Genomic DNA, 22,690 nt, shown 5'->3' on the forward strand with positions numbered 1-22,690 from the left:
CTCGTCTCAATGCCGATGCCATGTCCCAGACATGGTCTTACATTGGCTTTCATGATGTGGTTGATGCATGTCCCAGACATGTCTTACACTAGCTCACAATAACCTATATGTTATGGCATGAATATTCGATTTATTTTCTAAGTTCAAACGGGAACTCTACTATCTCTATTACCATCATGCTTTCTCAATTCCATAATCAAGCAATTCATGCTATAATAAATTTGAGTGCAAATTCAACACATACATTAACATTGTAGTTGTATTATTTACATACAACTTACCTCAGGTTACAAAATGTGGCGACTAGTCGATTTAATCGATTTGCTTGGCTTTCCCCCGGTTTAAGTTAGGATTTGGTGATTCTTGATCTATAATTGTAAAATGCACTTATTTAGTCACTCAATAAAATTAAGAAATCAAAAATTCATATCTTAAGCCTAGCTGAACCCTTTTTACTCTTATAGAAACTCCAAATTCCCACTATTTCACGTACTTAACATCTATTTTACAACTTATGCAATATAGTCCTCTTTAGGTGTTTTCATGCTAACACATTTCACAAAAGTTGTTCATAGCACACCCAAGACTTATTTTCTTCCATAAAAACTCAGCAAACATCATAAACCCTTTCATGGAAAAACCCTACACTCTTGATCATTTTACAAAATAGTACTCTCATTTGAAAGCTCATACTTCAAGGGTCTCAAAAGTACAATAATATTCAAGAAAAGCCATTAAAATCACTTACTTGTAAGATGAATGAGTTGCTGAAATTTTTGAAGCTAAAAACCTTTAACAATGGCTAAAAAATTGGTGGAAATGAAGAAAGAATAAAAGAAAAAGAGGATAGCTAGTCTTAGGGTATTATTATATCATACATTATGTCATCATATTACCAAATGTTGACTTTTCAACATTTTTATCTCCCATGGCAGGCCAAGCTATCACAATAGGGTCTAATTTCCCTTTAAAGACCCTCAAATTTTTTTATTCTCTAGCTATATGACACTTTTACCTATCAATTTAGGACATTTTTCATTTTATGCGATTTAGTCCTTTTTCTTAATTGAGCTCACAAATTTCAAAATTAACTAACCAAAATTTTCATACACTAATATAAACATGCAAAAACTCTAAAATAATAATAAAATAATTTATTTAACTCTAGATTTATGGTCTCGAGACCACTATTCCGACTAGGCCCTAAATTGGGTTGTTACAAGCTAGTCTTCTTAGCGTCTTTTTATCATTCTCGGTTGCTTGCTCAGGGTATTCACGGTTCTTTACATATTGAAGTATGTCGTGGTACCAAGGGTGATCATCCTTTTCTTCTTCCTCGATGTTGTAACAATTTGTTAGAGCCTCATAAATACTCATTTGGATAAGTTTTACATCCTCTTGTTTGTTTACTTTAACCTATGGAAGCTAAGGTAGCCAAGGCGTTGACCATCTGATTTTTATCTCGCGAGAGGTAACAGAAGATGATGTCATCAAACTCTTTAATTAACTCTAAGACTAGCCTTTTATACTCGATCAAATTGTGATCTTTTATCTCTCATTCACCTTTTAGTTGATAGATCATTAGTGCAGAATCCCCATATACCTCCAGCACCTTGATCTTGCGTTCTATAGTTACACGAATGCCCATGATTGATGCTTCGTATTCTGTCATGTTATTTGTGAAATCAAAGTCAAGTTTGCTGGTTGAAGGATAATTATCTCCGTCTAAGGATACCAGGACTGCCCATCGGATCTTCATTTGAGAAATCAAAGTTCAAAGGCTCATAATCTTCTAGAGCTCAACTAGCTAGAAAATCTGCTATTGCACTCCTTTTTATCGCCTCCTGGTTCATATAGATTATATCGAATTTAGAGAGTAGAATTTGCCATCAAGTTATTCTTCTATTCAAAGCAGTCGACTCTATCATGTACTTTAGAAAGTCTATTTTCAAGATGAGCCAAGTCATATGGTACAACATGTATTATCTTAATCTTCGGGTTGTCTAGATTAAAACGCAAAAAAAATTCTCAACTAGCGAATATCTTATCTCACATTCAGTAAATTTCTTACTGAGATAATATATCACTCTTTATTTCCTCTCTGACTCATCATGTTGGCCAAGCATGCATCCAATAAAATTCTCAAAGACTGCCAAGTACAGTATTAGTGGCTTATTTGGGCTAGGTGGCATCATACTGGGGTATTGGACAAGTATTGTTTAACCTTGTCGAAGGTCTTCTGGCATTCCTCATCCCATATACCTGAATTATATTTTTTAAGGAGACAAAATATGGGGTCGCATTTCTCGATTAGTTGTGAAATGAACCGGCTGATGTAATTTAATCTCTCTAAGAAACCTCAGACCTCTTTTCGAGAGAGCGCGATGAAGGTAACTCCTGTATAGCCTTGACTTTATCCTGGTCAATCTCGATCCCTTTCTCGCTGATTACACATTCTAGTAATTTTCCCGACATAGCCCTAAAGGTACATTTTGCTGGATTCAGCTTTAGCTAGAATTTTCTTAACCTCAAAAATAATGTCCTCAAGACTTGTACATGCTCATTTTTTGTTCAGGATTTTGCAATCTTATCATCGACATAAACCTCGATTTCTTTTTCCATCATATCTTGAAACAAAGTTACCATGACTTTTTGATATCTCGCTCCAGCATTTTTTAGTCCAAATGGCATCACTTTATAGCAAAATGTTCCCCACATAGTTATGAATGTGGTTATTTCCATATCTTCAGGATGTATCTTTATCTAGTTGTATCCGAAGAAGCCATCCATGAAGGAGAATAGTGAATAACCTACCGTGTTGTCCACTAATGTGCCGATGTGAGGTAACAGGAAATTGTCCTTCAAGTTGGATTTGTTTAAATCCCTGTAGTTTACACACATTCATATTTTTCCATCTTTCTTAGGGATGAGGACTATATTAGTTACCCACTCTGAGTATTTAACTATTTGTAGGACACCAACGTCGAATTGTTTCTTGACCTCTTTTTTTTTTATTTTCAACAGGACATCGAGCTTTATCATTCAGAGTTTCTATTGAACCGGCTTACATTCTTCCTTTATGAAAAGTTGGTGTACCATGATATCGGTACTTAGATCAGGCATGTTTTGATACGACCATGCGAAAACATCTTTGAATTCTTAGAGTATTTCAATGAGGTCTCGCTTTGTCTCTGCAGTGATGCAAGCTCCGATCTTCATCTTTTTCTTTTCTTGTTTGTCTCTTAAACTCACAATTTCCATCAACTTTTTGTGAGCTAGGATCTATTTCTTATCCTTTCTACCATCCTTAACAAATCAGGAGATAAGTTACAATCTCAATCATCTTCAAAGTCCTGATGTTCTTTTGGACACATATCCTACTCAAAAGGAGATTCTGAGTCAACAGTAGTGTCGTACGTATCATTGATATTTAGAGACCTGTTATAGGAATAAAAGAACACACAAAGAAAAAATGAATCTAAGAATAATTATCTATGTGGTATGAGTATTAATGAAATGAAAAAATAGAAGAATATTTTCCAAATGAAACACAAGGATGCATTATTTTATTGAAATAAAAATAGTGGGCATATTCCTTTCTCACAAAAGGATTCCTATTACTCACAGGCTTAGAGTAATAAGTGTGTTTTGAAAATTATTCTGACTTAGTTCTAAAAATTACAAGGATCTCCCAGGCATAGAGTAATAAGTGTGTTTTGAACATTACTCTGAATTAGTTCTAAAAATTACAAGGATCTCTTTCGTAGTCCAATTGTTTAGAACACTTTCGGGGATATTAGGGCAAATGCCTGATAGGTTTTCTTCCCCAATTCCTTCATTGGATATGACATTGATGCTCAAGTTTACCTCTCCCTCACTTATTCGTACTCTTCTTCTTTCTTACTTTTTTTTCAATTCCTTCTTCTTCTGTCTTGCATCTGACTTGTGCCCTAAGCCAAAGCGGTCTTGTTTGTCTATCAGCATTGGTGCCTCAACTCTTCTTTGAAGGTATTTTTTGAGTCTTCTTTCAGGTAAGGCTCCATTCCCGACTCGTGGTTTTGGATATTTTTGGCACTGGGATCTTATTTCCTTCAACAATGACAGCTGCGTTAACAAATTCCAGTTATCAAAAGGAATATTTTATTGCCTCTTCATCCGCTCCTATGTATGGTGCGTCACCAGTTACAGATGCAATGATGTCTTTTTCAGTGTTTATCGTTACCAGTCGACCCTCCGTTACCAACTCCAATTTTTGGTGTAGTGACGACGACACTGCCCCAGCCGAATGAATCTAAGGCCTGCCCAACAAGCAGTTATAATAGGGTTTGATATCCATTACCAAAAAGTCTACATCATATGTGTTCAGACCAATTAAGAGTGGTATTTCAATTCTCCCCATCACCTTCCTTTCTATACCAATAAATGCTCTCACTATATTCTGGCACGTCTTCATGTGAGAGCTATCCACTGGCAACCTATTCACTATGGATAGAGGCAAGACGTTCAGTGCAGATCTATTGTCGATTAACACTCCTGTCAATATATATCATTTACAGTTTGTAGTGATATGTAGAGCCTTCGTTGATCCCATGCCTCCTGGAGGTATTTCATCATCATTGAAGAAGATGAAATTGTCAGCACTTAGATTGTTAACTAAACGATCTAGCTTTTTTATAGAGATATTATCAGTGATATAAGTTTCATTTAACAAGTTCATCAATGCGTTACAATATGTCTCTGAGCTCAAGAGCAAGGCTAATACTGATATGTGAGCTCGTTGTTTGTGTAGCTGTTCTACTACACTATACTCCCTATGTTTTAAGAACTTCAAGAATTCCTTAGCTTCGTTTTTAGTTACTGGCTCTTTGATAGGTGATTCAAGTTAAGTTATTTTTTTTATGCTTAACTGCTAAAATTTTTTCTTTAAGGGGCTCGGTTCTTGGATTTACAGGGTCATAACGCCTCCCACTGAGCGTGAAGAAACCAATATCCCAGCCTCCTTCTGAAGTGCCAACCAAGCTCTCCTTTCTCGGGATCACCACTTTATTACTTCTCGATCCTGAAATAATCGCCACTGGGTGGTTGACCTTGTAGCTTTTCTCCATTGATCCTTCCTCTGAGGCGCGAACATCTCCTCTTTCCAAGCCTTTGACATTTTTAAAGAATTCCAATTCTTTGTTATCCATCAGGCTTTGCACTAGAGCTCTAAACTCAGCGCACTCCTAAGTCTCATGACCTTCTTTAGCATGGAACTCACAGTAGCTCATCACTCCTTTGGGCATATCTTTTGAATCTTGAATGATTAATCTCACGTCTATCATTTTTTGCAAAACCTATTTTAGTGGGGATTTCACTTTTGCAACATTGGTTTTGGTCCTCTTTCACGTTTATCCATTGGTCAAAATGACTGAGTAACAGATTTCCTGCCACATTAGGTCCTAAGGGATCATCGAACCTTATAATCCCCATCTTGATAAACTTCTACATCAATTTTTTGAGTACAGTGTAATTCTTAATCGAGTGTCTCATTATTCGTACATGGTACTTGCATTGAGTATTCGCATTTACCAATTTGGGAATGGATGTTGCATAGGTTTTAAGTAAAACGAGGATACTACATGCACATTGAAAAAATTCTAATATAACTTTCCATATGTAATCAGGATATGTGTGAATTGGAGTTTTTCCATGTTTTCCCTTGAGTTAAATTCTTGCCTTGAAGGGCCTTGATGACTGATTGTCATGGTCCTTGGTTGGCCTACAGTGATCGGTTTTGAATAGCTTTTATTATACACACTCACGATGTTTACTTCATTTTCTTTCTTTCTTAGGGCAGACCTTTTAGCATTTTCCCCAGCGTCTACTTTCCCACTCCTTACTGTATTCTCAATCATTTCTTCAGATATTACTATATCTGAGAAGCTTTTGGTAGCACTACTCAATATGTGGTTAATGAACGGGGCTTTCAAAGTATTTATGAAAAGCATTGTCGTCTCCTTTTCCAGAAGAGGTGGCTGAACTTGTGTTGCCACCTCTCTCCATCTTTGAGCATATTGCTTAAAGCATTCACTTTGCTTCTTCTCCATGTTTTACAGCGTAATTATATCAAATGTTATGTTGGTTACATGGCTGTATTGTTTTATGAAAGCCTATGCAAAGTATTTTCATGAATTGATTTTGACAAACCTAGTTGATTGTACCATTTGGCAGCCAACTCGATCAAACTATCTTAGAAGCAATGGATTAACAATTGGTCGTTATTGATGTATCCCGTCAATCTTTGGCAGAACATTGTTATATGGCTTCAGGACAACTAGTCCTATTGTATTTTTCGAATTCTAAAGTTTTGAATTTTGATAGGAGAACTAGATCTGGGACTACACTCAATTCTTTAGCATCGACCCTGTAAAAGTAGTCAACACTCTCCATGGCTCAGAATTTCTCCTCCAACCACTTATACCAATCTTCTAGCTGTTTTGGTAATTCTACTCTTGCTCTATCCATTTCCGCTATGTCGTCCAAATCTGGAACAACGGGGTTGGTCCAATTATCTCTGGGATTGGAACCTGAACCCATTGGGTAATTTACCGGTCCTGAGGTGGCGGCCTGGTATTGTTGTAGTCTTATGGTAACGGGTACTCTTCGTGGATATGTATCTGGTTCGGCTTAGACATTTTTTGGGGTAAAGCCTAGGGGGTATGTAGGGTCTTCATTATTATCCCCAGAGTTAAGCACAGTACTCTTCTCTTTTTCAATCATCCGGCCAGTAACTGGGTCAATGGCTTATTATGCTTTGTTGGGACTCTTGTATTTAATTCTTCATGTCTTGCTTACCTTAGCTAATTGGTCTTGCAGCTACGCTTACAACTAATTTTTCATGTCTTTTTGAATTTGTTCTAGTCTCTCTAACCTTTGATCCATGGCTTTACTTTTACCGCGAGTACCGTAACGATATTTGATTGGCAGATTCTTGTTGGTATCCAGGGTAACTGTCATAATTTCAATTAATTAAGGTATTTTTATGAAATTTAATGTATATGATGAAATGTAATGCTAATGAAAGAAAAATGAATGCAAAAAGAGGCATTGATTCTGATTCAATTCTATTAGAACAACTTTACTAGAAAATAAATTTCTTTACATAAAACGGATACATTTTACATATATGGCCTTGCCCTAATACTTAAAGCCTTGACTTTCCTAAGAAGCCAAGCTAATTCTCAACTCTGATTTGATTCTTATTCGTATCTCAAACTTAGCACGTCAGCTTGAACCGTTAGGGTTTGCAAATGTTTGACTATTTCCCGTACTTGAATAAAAACTTCACTCATGATGTTATCTCTATACCTGATTTGACCTTGAGAGCATTGGAATTGTTCTTTTCAACGTTCATTATTCGTTTCAAGAAGCTCAACTCGAATTTCACAGTTTTACCGTGCGGCCTAGAGCTCTTCTATTTTTCCTTTCAACTCTTCAACCTTAGTCAGGCTTGCTTTCAACTTGATCACAGAGTTGCGACTATGATGTTGATGCAGTGACCTTTCTAATTCCGTTACCTGGGCTCTCAATCCAACCTTTTCATTTTTGCTTTCTAACAAATCCTTTTTTAGAGCATCTTCTTAAGCTCGGGCATCTTGGAATTTCTTTTCCCACTAATCATCTTTAATATTTCTTCTTGGATTTCTTACCGTTATTGTTCCGATGTTTTAACCAACCCGGCAATTCTCATTGACAAATGTAGCTTCTTATAATCTGTTTTTAGACTGTCCAAGTCTTACTCAGTCTTATTCTTTCCTTTTCTCATTTTCTTAGCTTCTAACTTTTGGACTTTGACGTCTAATCCTAGCTGAACCTTTTCCTCTTCCAACTTTTCTATCATTTTCCCCAGCTCTGATCTTTGCTTTTCGAAGTCTTGCTTTACGATCTCTAATTCAGACAGGATCACTTGCAAATGTTCTTCTATCGGCTGGGTACTTTCTTGGCTTGCCAAAAAGACATTATCATCGATTCTTTTACCCTCCATCACCAATCATATTCTGGGGTTGTCATAGGATTTGCGAAAAATCTCTTCATTTTGTGAGTTTGGTTACATGCGTTCAAAATTTCACAAACCTTTTGTTTTGTAATTGTCACCTTTGTATGCAAACTCAAATTGAGCCAACCCTTACGCTTCTGGTATAAACTGCCTTGACCTATACTGTCTCAATACAAGTAGAGGGACATATCCAACAGCTCCCTATATCCCGAGTAGAGGGACATAGTCAAAGTCTCTACATTTGTACAAAATTTCATCAAGGATTATCCAAGGGGCCTTCCATTCAACGTCTTCATCTTGGATATTTTAGATAATTGCCATCCACTTTTCTTTAGAAATGTTGTCTCGTCTTGAGATAGCTACGAATTCTTTCAATGGAGAGTAGTCCTTAGACAACACTCGATAAGAGACTTTTTCTACCTTCCAAAAGTGGCTATAGAACCAGACTAGCAAGAGTTGTGCACACCCAATCAATCTTTATTCACCCGCTCTTCGGCATGCATTTAAAAATCTAAAAGTTTCAGCCAAAATTTCTGGGACAGATGTGACCCTTTTGTTAAGTCAGTCAAATAGATCTGAAATTACATCATCTATGTGCCTAGTGCTTTGGGGAAGATGACTAACCCATAAATACTCAATACGAAAATGTCGACTCTTTTCCTCGTATCCGGATGTGCCAAGATAAAATCCCGTAGGCTTTTCCAAGGGATGCATTTACTATCCCATTTTTGTTTAATCCGAGTCGCGACCCATTGCTTGCTCATCCCAGTTATGTTCATTAGTCTCTTTAAGAAAGTTGAGACGTTGGTGGCTATAGAATGAGCTTTTTCGACTTGATCCTCGAGCAACAGAGCAGAGTTGTGTACTCTTCTACGGTGGGCACCAAGTCTACCTTTCCAAAAATGAAGCAGCTATAGGCGGGATTCTAATATAGGTCAAGAGCTCGGAATAAGTACTTATCCACTTTGACATCGAGTAAATAAGGTAAATTACTATATTCATAGCAGAACAACTGCTTGATTTCATCATCCCACTGGTCTCATATTTCTTTCAACTCTTGAAGATTATTCTGAGTCACACTAATGCGGGTGAAATCCCATAATTCTGACATGTACCCTTCTGTCAGGCTGTTACCCTTCTCTTGTTGTATTTTCTTGGACCATATTTGTACGGCCGAATTGTCTTCCATTTTATCAACAAATTCCATTTCCATGACAAGCTCTCCATTTAGCAACTGAACGCAAATCAACACCCTTTTCTATGATGAAAATGCAATGCAATCACAGCCAAAACAAAACGAAACAAGTCAGTACATTTCATACAAAGCTAGAATACAAAGTAAGAAATAATAAATAGAACATCTATTCGGGTGACCACTAAAGCTTTGATATGGTTCTACCTAGAATGGGTTCTTTAGGGTTCATTATATGCGGTTTGGTTCTAAAGTAAGGGTACCCAAACCAGCAGATTCCTTAATCCTCACCTATTAAAGGCTTATACGGATCGAGTTCAATTCAAAGGAATACATTTCCCTATAACTGTACGGAGGTGAAGACCTCACGAAGACATAAGTATGGATGTATCCCAAAAGCGATCCACTATCCTATGCGGAGGTGAAGACCTCACGAAGGAATAACTTCTCACTCCCACTTAAGAAGGGAAAAATGGAACGATTATGCCATGCAATGTGCGAAAATATACCAAGAGAAACTCGAACCACTAAAACAGACATATTGAATCATTATGCAACCTAAGATAATAAAGACATTATTTACCACCAAAATAAAATATGAAGAATGAAATACAATGAGAGGATCGTCAATTTAAACCAACTTATCAATTTTTGACAAAAAAACCAAAAAGTAATCAACTCGCGGCTTGACTCTCTTATTTATCTCCAATGGAGTCGCCAAGCTGTCGAAACTTTTTTGGAAATGAACTTTTATTTTTAAAAAACGAAAGTGGAGTCGCCACCAATCTTTTTTTAATTAAGTGTGATCGGATCACCTCAAGACTTTCATTTTAATAAAATGTTAGATTTACTAAAATTATTTTCGGTCTTACAAAATTCAAGAAATGGGTTCGGGAGTCAGTTAAGTATGAGAAAGGATTAACACCCTCATAACGCCCAAAATTGGTACCTAATTGATTACTTGATGTCTTAGTGTAGAGAATTAAAAATTTGAAGAGAATTTAAAACACGATCCCTTTTTGCATATGAAGATATCGCTTAACTAAATTAGATTTAATGGAAAAGGTCCTATTTCAAGTTAATCGAGAAGAAAGACCACCCCGTGAGTTAGGACACGATATCGTCATTTGATCATTACTTAAATCTTGCTTTTCATTATTTTAAATAGGATATTCGATTACTTCGAGTCTAGGAAGATGCCATACTCTATAAGTTAGGAGCATGACTTCTTGAATTCCAAAAATAATGAACATTGCCTCAGTTGTAAGTATTTTCTATATGTTAAATAAAACGAAGGTAACTTTTAAAACGATATGCATTTAATTTATTTGGGCATAGTGTAAAAATGAATAAATATATTTTAACATGATGGCATGGTGATTAACAAAATAAAGAAAATTAGTAATAGGTAAAAAAATGAAATGATGATATTAGAATAATAAATAAATGAATAAAGAGAAAAAAAACAAATGAAAAGGTAAAATAAAAAAATGTTATGCTAGCGAATAATAATAATGCAACTATAATGATAATAAAAATACATCAATTTATAGTAAAATAATCATGTCATGATTATTATCATGATACTAATATGAATGAAAATAATAATAATGATAAAATAAAAAATTCATAAAAAGGAAATATAAATAACATAAATTTTAAATATTAAAATAAAATATATAGTAAATAAAGAGGCAAAATTAAATAAATTAGGGATTAAATTGAAATTTAAACGAAACTTAAAGCATGAATTGTGAAATAAACAAAGAAAGGGGAAACGAAGGATTGAATTGAAAACATAACAAAATTTAAAGTCAAAATTATAAGAAAACAAAACATAAAGGACTAAATTAGAATAAAATGGAAAATACAGAGACTCAGAAGGCAATTATCCTAACCCCATTTACACGTGTCATTCCCAGAGGGATCATCAATGGGTTAGGGGGACCAAATTGCACAATAGCAAAATAAAAGGGAAAAAATAGAAGTAAAAATAATAAATTATAGGACGAAATTGAAAAATAGCAAAAAAAATGGAAGGTCAAAGTAGCAACTAGACCCTCCCCTTTAAAAACACACAAATCCTAAAAGAATCCGGGTCAGCCCCAAAACAACACCGTTTTGGGGCATTTTAGGGCCACGATGAAATGACTTCATTTAGGTGACCTTATTTAAGTAAAAAATGTTTGAAAAAAAAATTATTTCCAAACTATTTTTTTTTAAATTCCTTTTCCTTTTTTTTTTCTCTGAAGGTGTCCCTGAGTCCGACCATAGGGCCGTCATCGCCCCGCCGTGGCGACCGATCATCGGTGACAGCGACCGTTGGCTCCGGGGGTTGGAGTTACAAAAAAGTTTACCTTTTTAGGCCTTTTTTACCCCTAAGACCTAGATCTGAAGGCTAATGCCTTCTAAAATAAAATAAAAAAAGGGAAAAATAACAAAAAAACTCTCAGCCTCGCCATATTCATCAAACCCTCGTCAGAACTCTAGTGGGTTCTGAAGTATTCGAGGGCTAGAGATGGTCTCCGACAGCGACAGAAGGCGAAACGTCAGGTAAAAAGATCTTTTATTTTTTATGCTCTTTTTTAAAAAATAAGAAAAAAAATAAACTACCTCTGTTTGTTTTCTTTGTTCTTGCTATTTCAAATCTCATTTTTTTTTTGTATTTCTCTATTCATTAGGCTTTTATAGTCGATTACATATATATTTTTCTTTTCTTTTTTGTTTTTTTTGCTATCTCTGTCCTCTATCTCGTTTCTTTTTTTCTTTACAAGTGGTGGTGGTAAAAGTCAACGGCATTGGGGAGCCACGCCTTGCCATTTCGGTGAAAGGAGGGGAGAGACCCGAGCGGTGTGTTCGCTAACGTGGCGAAGGAGCAGCGCCGAAGCTGCTAGGGTTCCTATTAGTTTTTAGAGTTTTGGGCTTGGGTTGATGTAATATTAGACTTTTAGGGTTTTGTTAGATTGGGTAATGTATTTGGGCCTCGGTTTGAGCTTGTATGATGGATTGGACTTTTATTGTTGTTGTTGTTGTTGTTATTATTATTATTATTATTATTATTATTATTTGTTTTGTTTTATTTATCGGGCTGGACGGATTTAAGCCTTTACATTATGAATAGTTTTAAATATTCGCAGCTAAATAAATTTTCTACAAAAATAACATTTTGTCAATAAATTGTTTTAAATAATAATTAACTTTTCATTAAATTCTATCTCTATCCATAGCTTTTTTAATTAATATTTATTTGAGGTTTTTTTATACAAATTTTACTTAAAATTTTACTAATTTAATTTATACCCAAATTATCTTATGTATTCTCATATTCTTTACAATACAATGTCGTATTTTTAGAGTTGAGCAAAAAATATTAAGATACCAAAAATCAACTTAACTAAGTATAAAAATTGGATTGTGAATTTGGATATCAGTAGATATCTAATTCAGTTTTAGATTTAAATATTTTTCAAAATAAGATTTTAAAATTATTATTTGTTGCCGATTTAGAGTTAATGCAGATAAATATTACGAGTTTCCATTGTTCAAATCGCATTACTTATTCAAACAATGGATTAGGATTCAGATATCATAGTCGACCATATATTTTTTAATTTTTAGCATATCTAAATTTAAATTTTTACAATTTGAATATTAAAAAATATTGAAAATATTGAAATTGATTTTTATATATTCAAATATTCAACAGATAATAATATTTAACTCAAATTCAAATAGTAATACTTAGATAATTTGTGAATAATAAATGTGTTTTGATTCTTAGCAAAATTTGTGGATTCGAACTTAGATATTTAAAAAAATGTAGATTTTCAATTTACTATTTTTCTTAGATCTTACTTGAAGTATTTAGATGGTTTATATCAAAATAAGTGCATCATAACGAGGTGATAGAACAAATTAAGTTTGTTTGAGTTTTGACTTTTGAAACATAAAAATCAAAATACAATTATTTATGACATTAATTTATTCCAATTTTTTCATATAAAAGTTTGAATAAAATATTAATTATTTTTATTTTGGGAACAATTAAATTGTATAGCTATAAGTATAGTTAACACTAGAGTTGATCATGGGCCGGGCGGTCCGGCCCGATCCGAAGGCCCTCTCGAAAAATGGGAGGGTTTGGATAAAAATATAGGCCCGAAAAATAGAGTTGGGTAAAAAAATGAGGCCCGTTTAGAAAATGGGTCGGGCCTTGGGTAAGATTTTTTGGCCCGGGCCCGACCCGGCCTGAATTATATATTAATATATTTTTTATTTTATTTTTAATCATTTTAAAATTTTAATATAATTAACCATTTTTTATTATATTGTTAATTAAGAATTGTTTTAGTATTATTTTTATTTATTTTAATGTTTGTTTTTATGTTTTTAAATATATTTGATTTATTATATTTTAAAATTTTTTATTTAATGAAATAAGAAAAAAAAATTAGGCCGGGCCGGGCCGGACCGGGTTCGGGCTTAGTAATTTTATTTCGGGCCGGGCTTGGACAAATTTTTAGGACCATATTTTGGGCCAGGCCGGACCCGGGCCCAATAGACAAGCCTAAAATTTTACCTGGGACCGGCCCGAATCAGACCCGGCCCGACCCATGATCACCTCTAGTATACTTAACACCAAATGGGTATTTACCATATAGGTACTCAATTATTCTTTCCTTCCAATCAATTATATTTAATCATATATATATATATAAATAATACACACACTAAAGAACAGTAAATGGTGACGGTCCTTTCTGGCATAGTTTACCAAATCTTGACTATTAGGTCCTATTTAATTTTCAACATGCCTCCCTTCCAAAGAAAAAATGTCGCCTTTTTATTTTTATTTATTTTTTGTTGAAATCCTAGCCACTCGAGGGATGTACAATTGCCACAGCCATCTTCTTCGGCCCAAATAATAGTATGGAAATGTAGTTCTCTCCTTCCTCTTTCACCTCATTTGGTCAAGTTTAGCTAAAAGAATTCCAAAATCCAAAGATCTCCAAACGAGATACAAAGAAATGTTTCTCCAATCAACCATCTCTACTATCCAATGAGTCTGGTTTCGAATTATATTTCTCTTTGATTGGTTTTTTATTTTCAGTTTGCTTTTTACTAGTTTAATTTTATTTAAGGGTTACGGGTCTTAAATGATTCTTTTGGGATATCATTTCGGGTTTGATGAGGGTTGATAATATCTACAGCTGAAACGTTTGGTTGGGTTTGTTGATTTGCATGTAAGGGTAGGTTTATTGTTGAATGTTTAAAAGGTAAAAATGATGTGATTGATACGGTGGTGCAAATGTTACTAAAGGATTTATGCAATTGACGTTGTCAAAATCATTTTTTTGAAATAGGATCGTTTTTTATTTTGAAAAATGAAAATAGATTCGCCACCAATCTTTTTTATGAGGTGTGATTGGATCACTCTGTATATTTGATCGTTTTAATAAAATATTTTGATTTATTAAAATAACGATTTTGGTCTACGAAATTCGAGAAAACAGGAACGGGAGTCGGTTACGTGCGAGGAAGGATTAGCATCCTCGTCACGCCCAAAATTGGTACCTAATTGATTAATTAATGTCTTAATGTTGAAATTTAAAATTTTGAAAAGATTTGAAAATACGATCCCTTTTTATTATTGTTCATTTTAAAAATGCTTGAATTAAATTGAAACGAGAATCAAAGGCCTACTCGTCCCGCAATAACAATATGCCATATCCCGTAAGTTAGGATGCAACATTTGAACCATCGGGAACAAGTTTGCCTTTAATTTGTTTATCGAAACTTCATGTATTTTGAAATCTAAAAGGATATTTGGCTATTTAGGTTTAACAAGAAAATCGAAATCCCGTAAGTTAGTGTAGGATTTCTCGAATTCCCAAAACACGAAATATTGCCTTATTGTGAAATTTCCTTTTTGAATAATAACGAGTAACACTTAACGATGTGCATTTATTTTGTTTGGAGTAAAACAAAACGGTCTATATTGGATAAATAAAAAAAATGTGACTTTTGAAGTGGTTTTAATGAAACAAGATGGAATGAAAATATGGAACATGGCATAGTGATTTATGAGTAAAATATTATATTAATGAATGACAACAATATGAAAAATACAAATAAACGAATTATAGTACACATAATGGCAATAGTCATACAACATACATCATTTAATATCAACATTAATAAACAAAGAAACAAAATAATATATAAAACAATTTAAAATAAATAACATTTTAAAATAAATAACCTATAAAACGATTCAAAATAAATAATAAAATAGTTTTAAATAAATAATATATATAAAAGGCTTAAAATAAATAATAAAACAGTTTCAAATATACAATGTAAAAAGTTTTAAAATAAATAACATATAAAACCGTTTACTAAATAAAATATAAAATAGATAACATGTGTAAAAGTTTAAAATAAATAATATATAAAAACTTAAAATAGATGACATATAAAATAATTTAGTATAATATACAATAAAATAGTTTAAAGTAGAAAGGTCCAAGGATTGAATTGAAATCGGAGTAAGATATAGGGGCAAACTATAAATAATAAAAACATGTTAATAAGGATCTAAATAAGGCGCGCTAAAACTAACGAGGACCAATTCAGTGAATAATCCAAACTCCCCCAGGCGCTCGTCCTTTCTCTAGGAGATCAATAAGCTAGGGATCAAATTGCAACACGCGAAGAGTTCAGCAGCTAATTAAAAAAAATAAAAAGGGAAAAGGAACCCAACTGAAGCGCGCCCCAGAAGTGACGGGACCACTAGCGTAAATAACCCAAAAAGTGGGAACATGCGGATCCCTTTCCCTGGAGTGGATCGGGTCAAACGGCCCCCCAAAATGACGCTGTTTTGAGACGTCTGGGGGGAGGGGGAGCAAAACGCTGCCGTTTTGCTCGGCTATTTAAGCCAATTTTTTTTTTAAAATTCTCATTCTAGCCCTCATTTTTAGAAAAAATTTTAAAAAATTTCTCCCTTTTCTTTGGTAGGGTTTCAAACCCATCTTTTGCTCCGTCACCGATCTGCCATGCTTCCACCGTGGCTCCACTGTGGACGGTGGTCAGAGCTACCCTTAAATTCAGCTTTTTCAACCTTTTTCAAAAACGAATCTGAAGGCAAAGCCTTCCTACCCTGAATATCAGAAGAAAAGACTTTGTTGCCCTCTCCCTAAGGCGATTTCGACGCCTGAGAGGGAGTTTTCGACGACAAGAGCGCGGAATAGTCCAGGTAAATTCTTCCTTTCTTTTCTTTCTATTTTTTTACATAAAAATAACGAAAATAAAAAATAAAGGAAAAAAATAGATAATAAAAGAGAAAGGTCGCCTTTGGAAATTTTTTTTACTTGTTTTTGATTGATAATTTTTATATCCGGAGAGAAAAAAATACAAGATGGCCATTGTGGCCTTTATAGAGAAATTTTAAGTCTATTCGTTTCTATTTTTTGTCTTTTCTTTCTTGTTTTTACTGCTTGCGTGTGGATCTTTGCCTTGGTCTTTGTTTTGCAGGTGTCAGAGAAGCATCAGAGGCGTGGAGGTAGAGGTGCGGCGATGAGCAGAAACAGGCGTGCGGTGCTGGAGGCCTAGGGGCTAGGGTTCTTCCTCTGCTGAAAATTAGCTTAGTTTTTGGGCCACTTGAGCTGCTAAGGTTTTTGGTTATCGGGTTTGGGTTTTTTTTATTTGGGTTATGGGTTTTGAGTTTTAATTTGTAGATAGGACTACAAAAATTTTAGACTTTTATTTATTTATGTTTATTTTTTTGAGTTTTATTTTATAAACTAGGCTAGGCCAAAATTGGCCTATTACAGAGGTTATTGTAGTAACGACAAGTTGTTAGAAATCAAAAATTGGTAACAGAGGTGGCTATGGTGGTATTGGCTAGGTAGAGATGGTGAGTGGATAGATTGGTAGATGGTGGTTCGACTTAATGGATGAAAGTCAATGATGGAGGTGGTATGGTAATTGGACTACTGAAAGGGGTTTGATGCTCAGTGTTGGTAATGTACAAAGACTCGAGATAGGTTAGCTAAGAACAATTTACTGATTTTTCTTTAAAATTTCTAATCTCTAACCCCTTATTCTCTATTAGAGATGTTTTATCCTAGAATTTGAGAGTAGCTAGCATGAGGTGTGGTAATCTTGCAATAGTTGTGTAGTTGGCCAAAGAGTACGGTTACATTAGGGTCACTGGGTGGCTGGCAAGGTCACAACTTACCCAAAATAGTTGAGGGATCAAATTGTAAAACATAGAAAAATTAATTTTTTTTTAAATTTTCCTTTTCCTTTTTTACTTTTTACAATATTTGGTTTCTCTGTAATTGTATGAAATATAATATATAAACTTAAAATTATATAAATTCAACATTAATTAGATAAAATGAATAAAATCAATATTGAAATAAAATGAAAATTATCTATATAAAAAAACCTATTAATCCAAATTTCAATCAACTTCTTAAAACATTAAATTTTGAGTTCATTTTAAATCTTATTTAATAAAGTCATTTTCTAAAAAAATTGGTAAAGATTTTTTGTACAAATTTATAAACCTTTTCTTACTATTTTATAAAATAATATTTTTCACATTAAAAGTTTATTTTTCAAAAATATTAATATTTTTTAAATTGATGGTTTTTTATAAATTAAAAAGTGTTTCTCGTTATTTTATAAAATAATATTTTAATGGATACAAATATTAGACCTTGCATTGCACGAATATGCAAACTAGTAACACATTTTATATGAAAAATTAGTACCAATTAAAAATAATTATATATTCTTATACTTAAAAAGACTCACTACATTAAAACAAAAAAAATGAAAATCTCACACATTAATTTAAACGAACACTTGATACACTGTAAATTATTAGTAAACTAAATTATTTTCATATAGTTTACTTGGGTTTAATGTTATTTTGTATTGATTTCCTCATTTTGAAGTCTGAAGACATCCACATAGGATTTTCCACGGAGCTCGCGGGAGAAAAAACCTTTGAAGTAATCAGCAACGCCTATTCTCCTGAACAGTGGTGGAGTTTGTGGAGTAATCAGGCTTGGTGCTGGACCCATACCCCCCTCCAATTTGGGGCTGTAGAATGTAGCAACTGAGACCCTTTCTTTAACTGAATTCACTGTCGCACGATGCTCAATGCTTCGGTAAATCCCATTGGAAACAATCTGCAAAGTCGGTACAACCAATCCTGTTAATCTGCTGACCACTATGGAGTAGAAATTGCTGGACATAAATTAATAATTACCTCCATGATGTCTCCGATGTTGATCACAAATGCATTTGGAAGTGGTTTAATCGGAACCCAAATCCCATTTTTCCTTATCTGGAGGCCTTCCATGTCGTTGATCTGGAGTAGAATGGTGAGGCCAGTGGCATCAGAGTGGGAGTTGAGACCAGTTGCAAGCTCTGGCTGTGGACATGGGGGATAATAGTTCATCCTCATCCCTTGGTGCCCTTCCTCAAACAACACTCTCAAGTCATTAGGGTCTATCCCTAGAGCTTTTCCCATAACCTCTAACAGTTTCATGGCAAGATGTTTCAGTTCTACAGAATAAGCTTCCAAGGTTTCTCTGCAATTAATTAATATTGAAAGAAAAGAGTACAATAAATTATTTACCCATCAATAAAAGGGATACTATTAGTCATTGACAGATGCAGACAAAGAACCTGAAGGCGAGTGGGAGATTAGGGAACAAGTGAGGTTTTCTTAAATAAGTTGGAAGGGTTATCATATAGAACATATCTCCCCAATTAAGCTTCTGCTCCTCAGACACAACAAAGGCCTGTCCATATCCCTCTAATTCATCTGGTTTTTGCCAAACTTTCTTTTTCTCCTCCACTGGAAGATTGAAAAACTCTTGGGTCTCCATCTTCATTTTTTCCACCAACAAAGGGCTTACTCCATGGTTGATTAACTGCAACAAAGTTCCATGTTTAAAATTCTAACCCGAAAATCTCATACCCTGCAGCCAAATATCAGTCAATAGTATTTTCCTGATACTTAATTTCGACCTGCAGATAGCTACGACTGGGAGTAAACAAAAAAGTACCTGGAAGAAACCCCACTCTTTGCATGCATAATGCAGCTGCTTCAGTTCTTCTTTGGAAGATAGCTTCTGCATATCTATGACAGGGACTTGTGGCAACGGATTTGTGTGAGATATGATGGGTGAGTCTTCATCAGTGCGTACGTATCGAGGTGGAACTTCTTTCAGTGGGTTCTTTGCTAACTCTTGGACACTAGATACCAAGAGTGAGCTTCCTAACTTTGGTACCTCTGAGTTCATAGTCATTACTTTGAGAATGGCTTTGCTACCTCTCTCTCCATAATCATCCAATTTTAAAGAAGAGTAAGTGGTCCTAATAATTGCACATGTTTACATATGGATTTTTTAAAATTTAAAAGGGTATTTTAATATTCTTTAAAAAGTGAATTATTAATTCATAAAAATCTTTACCACACATATATGTTAATATTACATTCATGGTTAATTTAGGTGTTGAATCCTTCTGAAGTAATACATTCAGAGACAAGAAGAAGATATTCACTCGTATTTGACTTTTAGTGTGAATACTATACTGATAAATCTCCATGATACACGTTCATGATTATATTTTACGCATTAAGCGAGACTGAACGTATATCTTACCACATCATACTAACAGATAAGATGAGATTTCCTATAAATGCCCTGACAAACGATGGAGAAAGAATTGATTCTCTAGCACCCTAAAGTCATCCTAAGCAGTTGTTTTCTTGATCAACCTATCATCTTATCCTTGTTTCGACTCTCGACCTCTTATTGTGAATTGGTCTCCATTGCACTACCATAATCTTTTCCTCGCTCTTCCCTATCTTCTTCTCTTGTACCCTGTATGAATAAGTTTACAATTGAAAATATGAAAATATACACCAAATCTGAAAAAGAATAAAAGTAAAATCGGAATCCCAAATCATTATAATTGTTAAATCAAATTTTCATGTAGTGAATTAAAGTGCTTATCAAGCAAAAGTCGGTTTCTTGGACCTGCTGTGATGTAATACTTATTGAGACATTGTATCCATAAACGCATAGAAGATTTTTGCTCAAAATAAAGAAATAGAGAAGAAATATATTTTATATATAACCAAAGAGAACAAAAGTCGTGATTATAATTGAGGATTGCAGCAGAATAGGACTTGTACTGGAGGAAAAAAATGAAAGGTCCAAAGATAATGAGGATAGAGAAGATGGAGAAGAGGTACTTTCATATCAATAAAAATCTTTTAGCAATCCTCTAAATTTCACATGTTAAAAGAAAATATCAGTGACAGGAAATAAAAATTACACAAATCTCAGCCTACAGATAAAACTTTGTCACAATCTCAGTAATTAATTATTTTAAAATTTTAAAAATTAAAAAATTATATAAAAATATTTTAAAAATACTTATAAAATTATATAAAAAAGAACTCCTTAATATTTTTATACTTTTAAAATTAATTTATTGCTAACATGACATTAGTTTGGGCTGCCATCGTATATTGTAGTAATCCAATTTTGTCCGGCCCAATACATAAACCCAAATAAAGACAAAATAAAAATAAAATAAATAAAACCCAAATTACAAGTCCAAACCAATACAAAACCCTAAAAACCCAGTCAACCTAAGCCCAAAACCTTAAAAAAAATAGAAACCCTAGCAGCTTCGGCGTCGATCCCTCGCCACGTCAGCCAATGCGCCACCCGAGGCCTGTCCCCCTCCTTTCACCAAAATGGCAAGGTGCGACTTCCCAACGCCGTTGACCTTGCCACAAATACCTATAAAGAAAAAGAGACAGAGAGCAGAAAGCAAAATTGACAGAAAAAACAAAGAAAAGATACAGTATTTTGTAACATATGGCTATAAAAGCCATAGCAATGGCATGTAATCTTTTACAATGAGAAATACAAAAAAAATCGAGATTTTGAAATAACAAAGAGCAAAGAAAACAGAAGGTATTTTTTATTTAATTTTTTAAAATCACGCATGTACAAAAAAATTAAATAAATAAGTTTTTTACCGTTGTCGTCGTCGTCGGTGCCTTCTCTGGTCTAAAAGGCCGTCGAATCCCTAGGGAGTCGCCCAAGGCCGGGACAGAGGATGACTAGAACCGAAAGCCTTTTTCTTGTTTTTGAAGTTTGACCGGACCTAGGGATTTTGACCCCAGATCCGAATTCCCCAGAAGACAAGGATCAAAATGAGACTTTTTTTGCAACTCTAGCCACCATTGCCGATGACCGGTGGCAATGGCAGACTTGTGGCGGCTCCATGGCCAGACAATGAGAAGACTTTAGAGAAAAAAAAAACAAGAATAATTTTTTTTAGGCTGGATACAAATGATTTTTTTAATTATTATTATTTTTTTGTTTATATATCCCTATAAAACGACGTTGTTTTGGGCTTAACTTTCATATGCCAAAATGGCGTCATTTTGGGCATGATCCGCCAACCTGATCCAACACCCTTTTAGATTCGCGTGTTTTTTAAAAGAGGGATAATTGTTGCCTAGGTCCTCCCGCTTTTGAGCATGTCTTGATGTAGTCCTGCTTTAGTTTTTATTTTTTTATTTTACCATTTAATTTAATTTTATTTCCATTTTGGTCCATGGACCATTTTTGGAAATGGACACCCGAAATGACGTTGTTTTGACTCGATCCAAGGACCCGACCTGTGACACCCCTAATTTGACCCTAGTCGAAAAGTGGTTTCGGGACCACAAAATCGAGTCATAAAAATAATTAGCCGTCATATTTTATGTTTATTATATGTGAATATGAATGTGTGAAAGTTTTAAGCTTCGATTTAGTAAATTGCATGTGAATTTAGTTAATAGGACTTATGTGTGACATTTTTGAAATGTGATAGGTTAATCTATAAGGGTCTATTAAAGCATGTATTGAAAATAATGGTTTTGCATGTCAAATACCCCTTTTTGTTAATAGTGGCCGGCCATGATGATGGCATATATTAAAATATGTATTAAATTTTAGTTAAATGGTTATTACTTTATATAAAAGAAAGAAGAAAATTTTGGTTATGTTTTTGTTCTTCTTGCCGTGAACTAAAGGAAGAAAAAAGGGGGAAAAGAAGCTAGGCATTCGGTCTTCTACTTGCTTAATTAAGGTAAGTTTTAGGTAAATTCTTGAGATTTTATGAAATTTTAGTTGATGGATAGGTCTTTGATTGAGCCCATGTGTGAATTTTGATCCTTGTGGTGATTTGGGCATTCGGTTAAGGTAGGAAACTTAGAAGATGATTTCTATTCCTTATGTTTTATGAGTTGGGAGCTTAAATTGAAGTTGAATAAGGGGAATATGTGTACTGAGGTTTTAGTAATATGGAAATTCGGTTATGAGAGTGTGTGTGTGGTCACTTGCCGAATGTGGGTGTTAAGGTTAGTA

The 22,690-nt window shown here is 34.2% G+C and overlaps 1 pseudogene; it reads right to left on the reverse strand.

The window, feature by feature from the left end:
* The window catches only part of LOC108475317 (uncharacterized), an 89,668-nt pseudogene extending 70,073 nt beyond the window's left edge, over positions 1-19,595 (reverse strand).
* Between the last annotated feature and the right edge of the window lie 3,095 nt (positions 19,596-22,690).

Source organism: Gossypium arboreum, chromosome 6, assembly GCF_025698485.1.
Source record: "Gossypium arboreum isolate Shixiya-1 chromosome 6, ASM2569848v2, whole genome shotgun sequence".
In the NCBI taxonomy this organism is placed as follows: Eukaryota; Viridiplantae; Streptophyta; class Magnoliopsida; order Malvales; family Malvaceae; genus Gossypium; species Gossypium arboreum.